General features: G+C 48.3%; 1 pseudogene; it reads right to left on the minus strand.

Moving 5' to 3' along the window:
• Positions 1 to 795: 795 nt before the first annotated feature.
• On the minus strand, positions 796 to 2,887 carry LOC112241901 (annotated as a pseudogene).
• Between the last annotated feature and the right edge of the window lie 5,514 nt (positions 2,888 to 8,401).

Below are 8,401 nucleotides of genomic sequence, written 5' to 3' on the forward strand. Positions count from 1 at the left end.
CACAGACAGACAGGAGCTCTATAAGGACATGGATCTACAACCGTTGCTGCTGGTTGTATCTGAACAGGGATCACAGACAGGAGCTCTATAAGGACATGGATCTACAGCCGTTGCTGCTGGTTGTATAAATAGTGTCACCATTTAAAAACAGACCTGTTAGGTAAAGCTGATTATCATGTCAGGGAGGGGAGGAAAGGAGAGGAGAGGAGCTGGGAGGAGAGGAGAGGAGCTGGGAGGAAAGGAGAGGAGAGGAGCTGGGATGAGAGGAGAGGAGCTGGGAGAGGAGAGGAGAGGAGCTGGGAGGGGAGGAGAGGAGAGGAGCTGGGAGGAAAGGAGAGGAGAGGAGCTGGGAGGAGAGAGGAGAGGAGAGGAGCTGGGAGGAGAGGAGAGGAGCTAGGAGGGAGGAGAGGAGAGGAGAGGAGAGGAGAGAGAGGAGAGGAGGAGAGGAGAGGAGAGGAGCTGGGAGGGGAGGAGAGGAGAGGAGCTGGGAGGGGAGGAGAGGAGAGGAGCTGGGAGGGGAGGAGAGGAGTTGGGGAGGAGAGGAGCTGGGAGGGGAGGAGTTGGGGAGGAGAGGAGAGGAGTTGGGGAGGAGAGGAGCTGGGAGGGGAGGAGTTGGGGAGGAGAGGAGAGGAGTTGGGGAGGAGAGGAGCTGGGAGGGGAGGAGAGGAGTTGGGGAGGAGAGGAGAGGAGCTGGGAGGGGAGGAGAGGAGAGGAGTTGGGGAGGAGAGGAGTTGGGAGGGGAGGAGTTGGGGAGGAGAGGAGAGGAGTTGGAGAGGAGCTGGGAGGGGAGGAGTTGGGGAGGAGAGGAGAGGAGTTGGAGAGGAGGGATAGCGAGGAGGAGCGTGGTTACTTGTATCAGACGAGGCAGTCATGGTAGAAACAATGACAGGTGGCCCCGTTCTCCGTCCTGCCGTCCTGTTGTTGTTAAGGGTCTGTATCTGGTGGGAGGTGGACGATGCTCCGACGACCACACCGCTCTCCCCTGCATCAGACACCCCCTTCCTCAGCAGCTGGGGGCTGTGCAGGGGGCTCTGAACCACCCCAGGTGACATGGGGGGGCATGTTGGGGGCTCTCTTCATGAGCTCCATGGGGGAGTAAGAACCAGAGAAGGTTTTGGGGGCCGTTCCTCCGGGGGTGTTGGGGGCAGTAGGCTGCTGGTGCTGCAGGGCGGACATGGCTATGCCGGTGTGGGCGTTGTACATGGATAGCGGTCTTGCCTGGGTGACGGCGTTACCGTATCCCCCGGAGCTGACAGGGAAGGTCCCTCGGGGTGCTCCGTACGTGGTGGTCTCCAGGAGGTGTTGAGATGGGGCGCTGTTGGGTCTCCTGCCCAGGAACTCTCCCATCCTGGGGCTGAAGGTCTGGACGGAGGTGGGGGGCTGCTGGTGCATCGTGTGGGGGTCCATGGCCATGCTGCTCATCCCCTGGGTCATGTTCTGCATTCCTTGCATGTAGAGGTTGTTGGTGTGTCCGAAGCTGTTGGCACGGCCTCTAATGCGCTGCTGAGCGGCTAAGGCCGACTCGCCAGGCTGCTGCTTACAGTGGAGCACCACGCTGGACAGCGCTCGGGCCTGGCCCAGATTAGTGGCTATAGAACGGACGTCATGATCCTCCATGACCCCCAGCATAGAGGTGGAGTCAAAGCCCTGCTGGAGTAGTAAGCTGATGGTGCTGTCCGCCAGACCCTCGGCTCTGAGGAACGCCAGGAACCCTGGGTCCACCATCCTCTTGGGATCCATATTCATCGCCGCGCTAGGGTGGTGTTGTTGTTGGACCATGGCAGAGCCGGGGTCATATCCCGGGTCGTAGGGAAGCCTCTGGGATGCCACAGCACCGTAGCGCTGGAGGGAACCGTCCATGTGTCGGGTAGCAGGGTCCACCATGAGACTGGTGGCGGCGGCAGTCTGTCCAACACCAACCCGGGGGTCCAACGGGAGGCTGTAGATGGCACTGTAGAGGGGAGGGTGATAAGCGGAGAGAGAGGGGAGAGGCTGAGGCTGGGCCGCAGCGTAAACAGGAAGCGGGGTTGGACCCCGTAGCAGGCAGGAGATGGAGCCCTGCAGACACCAGTGCTATGCTGGAAGTCTGGGATCATCTTGGCTTCCCGGTACGACCGGCTGAGCTCGTTGTGAGCGGGAGAGGGAGGAGGAGGAGGGGGAGGGCCTGGGGCAGGCGTAGGAGCTGGGAGGGGAGGGGCGAACCTGGCGTGTCCTTGATCCCAGGCAGACGCAGTAGAAACACCAGCTCTAAACCCCCCTCGTCCACCGGTGAGCCCGGACATCCCATAATGCGACGCTGATCCGTTAAGCAGGTGATGCTGCTGCTGGCTGGCCCTATATAAGGAGGAGCCGTCTTCAAGACAACGAGGAGATAAGCTCCTGGTAGTAGTCATAGTCGGGGCTGTGTTGTCCGGTGGGGGTTCCTTCTGGTAGTAATTCTGTTGGGATGGAGGTGGAGGAACCACAGAAGAGGCCCTGGCTGCCATTATTTGCCTGAGATAGAGGCTACTCAGCTCGGGTACTGAGTTCTTCCTCACCAGGGTGTGTGGAAGTGGTTGTCCATGTCTCTCTGGGTAGAGTTGGTAGATCTGGTTGGGGTACATGGCTTCGTCCTTCTGAGGTAAAAAGTCTGAGGGAGGAGGGCGTAGTTCGGGAGGCAGCTCGTACCAGACCCCGCCCTCGCCCCCTACCAGCGCCACAGAATTCCTGCGCCCCTCAATTGTGACGGCGTCTTCGTGACCCTGTCGTTCCCCTATGTCCCTAAACTGTCCCTCACTAGTCCGTCCGAGTCCCGGACCGGAGAGGTAACTGTTCTCCCCTTAAGGCTGTGCTGTCATGTAGCTCCACACGGCCAGGCTGTCACTAAATTATTCACACCTGGAAACAGAGCGCCATGAGGAGGCAAACGAATGGGGACATGACAAACACACAGCCACTGTATAAACACACACACACAAAAAAAACCCACACAAAAAACCCACACTGTGTATACACACACACACACACACACACACACACACACTGTGTATACACACACACACACACAAACCCACACTGTGTATACACACACACACACACACACACACACACACACACACACACACACACACACACACACACACACACACACACACACACACACACACACACACACACGCACACTGTGTATAGATACACACACACACACACAAAAACCCATCTTGTAAGGCCTGCTATTTAATTTTACCCCAGAGACCATGCTTGTACTGGGTTGGTGTCACGTTCACATAGGATTGTGGGTAAACTTGGTGTAAAAAAACATGCGGTTGTCACGGAGCTACAATGGAGGAGGAGGGGTCAGGGTAATCCAATCAGTTTGATCCTTTTCTCTGGCAGGAAGGAGGGTTCAGTTCACTAGCCTCTCCTCTCCCCTCCCCCCTCCCCTTGAAAAACAACCTAGACACACAAAACATAGAATGCCAACACCCAACTCACGTCCTGCCCAACTAAAACAAACAAATAACACAATAACTAGGGTCAGAACGTGACAGAGGGCAACTCTCTCGGAGGTGGTGTCAACGGCTGATGGAAAACCAAGAGAAGAAGAGCAGGGTTTTTTAGGATGCTCAGTTCGTGGGTCTCCAGCGCAGCAGGACATTTTAAATGGGCGGTTTGGAAATCCCACTCAAATGTGGACACTGATACATCTGTCGGCCATCTTTTTTGTGTCGCCTGCCTGACGCTGTCAAACAGATTTACTCAGTTGTGGAAAAAGGACCAAATCTCATACTTAAAAGTAAAAGATACCTTGATAGAAAATGACTCAAGTAAAAGTCACCCAGTAAAATGCTACTTGAGTAAAAGTATAAAATCATTGAGACACAAAGAATTTTAAATAAATAAATAAAACAAAACCTAATTTTGATAAACTCCCATATCTACTGGGTGAAATCCCACAGTGTGCATCACATCAGCAAAGATTTATGACCTGATGCCACGAGAAAAGGGCAACCAGTGAAGAACAAACACCATTGTAAATACAACCCATATTTATGCTTATTTATTTTATCTTTTTTTTGCACATAATATGACATTTGTCTTTGTTCTTTTGGAGCCCTTTGTCATGTTTACTGTTGATGTTTTATTGTTTATTGTTTATTTCTATTCCACTTTGTAAACATATGTTTCCCAAACCAATACAGCCTTTTAAAATGAACTGACGGAGAGAGATGGAGAGCGAGAGAGTGCGAGAAACCTTTCATAGGGACAGCCCTGGAATGATTTAGATAGAGTTGACTGACTGTAAGAAACCTTTCATAGGGACAGCCCTGGAATGATTTAGATAGAGTTGACTGACTGTAAGAAACCTTTCATAGGGACAGCCCTGGAATGATTTAGATAGAGTTGACTGACTGTAAGAAACCTTTCATAGGGACAGCCCTGGAATGATTTAGATAGAGTTGACTGACTGTAAGAAACCTTTCATAGGGACAGCCCTGGAATGATTTAGATAGAGTTGACTGACTGTAAGAAACCTTTCATAGGGACAGCCCTGGAATGATTTAGATAGAGTTGACTGACTGTAAGAAACCTTTCATAGGGACAGCCCTGGAATGATTTAGATAGAGTTGACTGACTGTAAGAAACCTTTCATAGGGACAGCCCTGGAATGATTTAGATAGAGTTGACTGACTGTAAGAAACCTTTCATAGGGACAGCCCTGGAATGATTTAGATAGAGTTGACTGACTGTAAGAAACCTTTCATAGGGACAGCCCTGGAATGATTTAGATAGAGTTGACTGACTGTAAGAAACCTTTCATAGGGACAGCCCTGGAATGATTTAGATAGAGTTGACTGACTGTAAGAAAACTTTCATAGGGACAGCCCTGGAATGATTTAGATAGAGTTGACTGACTGTAAGAAACCTTTCATAGGGACAGCCCTGGAATGATTTAGATAGAGTTGACTGACTGTAAGAAACCTTTCATAGGGACAGCCCTGGAATGATTTAGATAGAGTTGACTGACTGTAAGAAACCTTTCATAGGGACAGCCCTGGAATGATTTAGATAGATTTGACTGACTGTAAGAAACCTTTCAGCTATTAAACTTTCATAGGGACTTAATAAATGACGAGCAACTTGAACATTCTAGTCAATTACTGTGATTGTACAGAATATAAAGTTTTAACAAGCATCGAGACTTGTTTTACATTCTAACAAGAGTCTTGGGAGAGAAGAGAGAGAAAAGAGAGAGAAGAGAGAGAGAGAGAGAGAGAGAGAGAGAGAAAAGAGAGAGAAGAGAGAGAAAGACACAGAGAGAGGAAGAGAGAGAGAGGAGAGAGAGGAGAGAAAAAGAGGAGAGACAGAAAGAGAGGAAAGAGAGAGGGAGAGAGAAAGAGAGAGAGAGACAGAGAGAGAGGAGATAGACAGAGGGGGAGAGAGGAGAGAGAGAGAGAGAGAGAGAGAGAGAGAGGAATAGAGAGAGGAGATAGACAGAGGGGGAGAGAGGGGGAGAGAGGAGAGAGAGAGTAGAGAGAGAGAGAGAGAGGAATAGAGACAGAGGTAGAGGGAGAGAAAGAGAGGAGAGAGAGAGAGAGAGGAGGGAGGGAGAGGGAGAGAGAGGAGAGAGACAGAGGGAGAGGGAGAGAGAGAGAGGAGAGAGACAGAGGAGAGAGACAGAGAGAGAGAGACAGAGGAGAGGGAGAGAGAGAGGAGAGAGACTGAGGGAGAGAGAGGAGAGAGACCGAGAGAGAGATGAGAGAGAGAGAGAGAGAGAGAGAGAGAGGAGAGAGACAGAGGGAGAGATGAGAGAGAGAGAGACACAAAGGAGGAGGAGAGGAAAAAGCACATGGTTCCACCTCCTACTTTCCAGGTATGCATCATTATGTCAGTCAGTGCCTGGTGCATGTTGGGAGGGAGGACAGGAGGGATAGAGGGCTGCATAGCAGAACAACTACTGTACCCCTCATTCATAACAGAACAACAACTACTGTACCCCTCATTCATAACAGAACAACAACTACTGTACCCCTCATTCATAACAGAACAACAACTACTGTACCCCTCATTCATAACAGAACAACAACTACTGTACCCCTCATTCATAACAGAACAACAACTACTGTACCCCTCATTCATAACAGAACAACTACTACTGTACCCCTCATTCATAACAGAACAACAACTACTGTACCCCTCATTCATAACAGAACAACTATTCTACTGTACCCCTCATTCATAGCAGAACAACTACTGTACCCCTCATTCATAACAGAACAACTACTGTCCTGTACCCCTCATTCATAGCAGAACAACTACTGTACCCCTCATTCATAACAGAACAACAACTACTGTACCCCTCATTCATAACAGAACAACAACTACTGTAACAGAACAACAACCCCTCATTCATAACAGGAACTACTACTGTACCCCTCATTCATAACAGAACAACAACTACTGTACCCCTCATTCATAAAGGAACTACTACTGTCCCCCTCATTCATAACAGAACAACTACTGTACCCCTCATTCATAACAGAACAACAACTACTGTACCCCTCATTCATAACAGAACAACAACTACTGTACCCCTCATTCATAACAGAACAACAACTACTGTACCCCTCATTCATAGCAGAACAACAGCTACTGTACCCCTCATTCATAACAGAACAACAACTACTGTACCCCTCATTCATAACAGAACAACAACTACTGTACCCCTCATTCATAACAGAACAACAGCTACTGTACCCCTCATTCATAACAGAACAACTACTGTCCCCCTCATTCATAACAGAACAACAACTACTGTACCCCTCATTCATAACAGAACAACTACTGTCCCCCTCATTCATAACAGAACAACTACTGTACCCTCATTCATAACAGAACCTCATCATTCATAACAGAACAACTACTGTCCCCCTCATTCATAACAGAACAACTACTGTCCTGTACCCCTCATTCATAACAGAACAACTACTGTCCCCCTCATTCATAACAGAACAACAACTACTGTACCCCTCATTCATAACAGAACAACTACTGTCCCCCTCATTCATAACAGAACAACTACTGTACCCCTCATTCATAACAGAACAACTACTGTCCCCTCATTCATAACAGAACAACTACTGTCCTGTACCCTCATTCATAACAGAACAACTACTGTCCCCTCATTCATAACAGAACAACAACTACTGTACCCCTCATTCATAACAGAACAAACTACTGTCCCCCTCATTCATAACAGAACAACTACTGTACCCCTCATTCATAACAGAACAACTACTGTCCCCCTCATTCATAACAGAACAACTACTGTCCTGTACCCCTCATTCATAACAGAACAACTACTGTCCCCCTCATTCATAACAGAACAACTACTGTACCCCTCATTCATAACAGAACAACTACTGTACCCCTCATTCATAACAGAACAACACTACTGTACCCCTCATTCATAACAGAACAACAACTACTGTCCCCTCATTCATAACAGAACAACTACTACTGTACCCCTCATTCATAACAGAACAACTACTGTACCCCTCATTCATAGCAGAACAACTACTAACAGAACAACTACTACCCCCTCATTCATAACAGAACAACTACTGTCCCCCTCATTCATAACAGAACAACTACTGTCCCCCTCATTCATAACAGAACAACAGCTACTGTACCCCTCATTCCCTCATTCATTCATAACAGAACAACTACTGTCCCCCTCATTCATAACAGAACAACAACTACTGTACCCCTCATTCATAACAGAACAACTACTGTCCTGTACCCCTCATTCATAACAGAACTACTACTGTACCCCTCATTCATAACAGAACAACAACTACTGTACCCCTCATTCATAACAGAACAACAACTACTGTACCCCTCATTCATAACAGAACAACAACTACTGTACCCCTCATTCATAACAGAACAACTACTGTACCCCTCATTCATAACAGAACAACTACTGTACCCCTCATTCATAACAGAACAACACTACTCATTCATAACAGAACAACAACTACCCCTCATTCATAACAGAACAACTACTGTACCCCTCATTCATAACAGAACAACTACTGTACCCCTCATTCATAACAGAACAACAACTACTGTACCCCTCATTCATAACAGAACAACTACTGTACCCCTCATTCATAACAGAACAACTACTGTACCCCTCATTCATAACAGAACAACTACTGTACCCCTCATTCATAACAGAACAACAACTACTGTACCCCTCATTCTAACAGAACAACAACTACTGTACCCCTCATTCATAACAGAACAACTACTGTACCCCTCATTCATAACAGAACAACAACTACTGTACCCCTCATTCATAACAGAACAACTACTGTACCCCTCATTCATAACAGAACAACAACTACTGTACCCC

Source organism: Oncorhynchus tshawytscha, unplaced genomic scaffold, assembly GCF_018296145.1.
Source record: "Oncorhynchus tshawytscha isolate Ot180627B unplaced genomic scaffold, Otsh_v2.0 Un_contig_3697_pilon_pilon, whole genome shotgun sequence".
Taxonomy (NCBI): domain Eukaryota; kingdom Metazoa; phylum Chordata; class Actinopteri; order Salmoniformes; family Salmonidae; genus Oncorhynchus; species Oncorhynchus tshawytscha.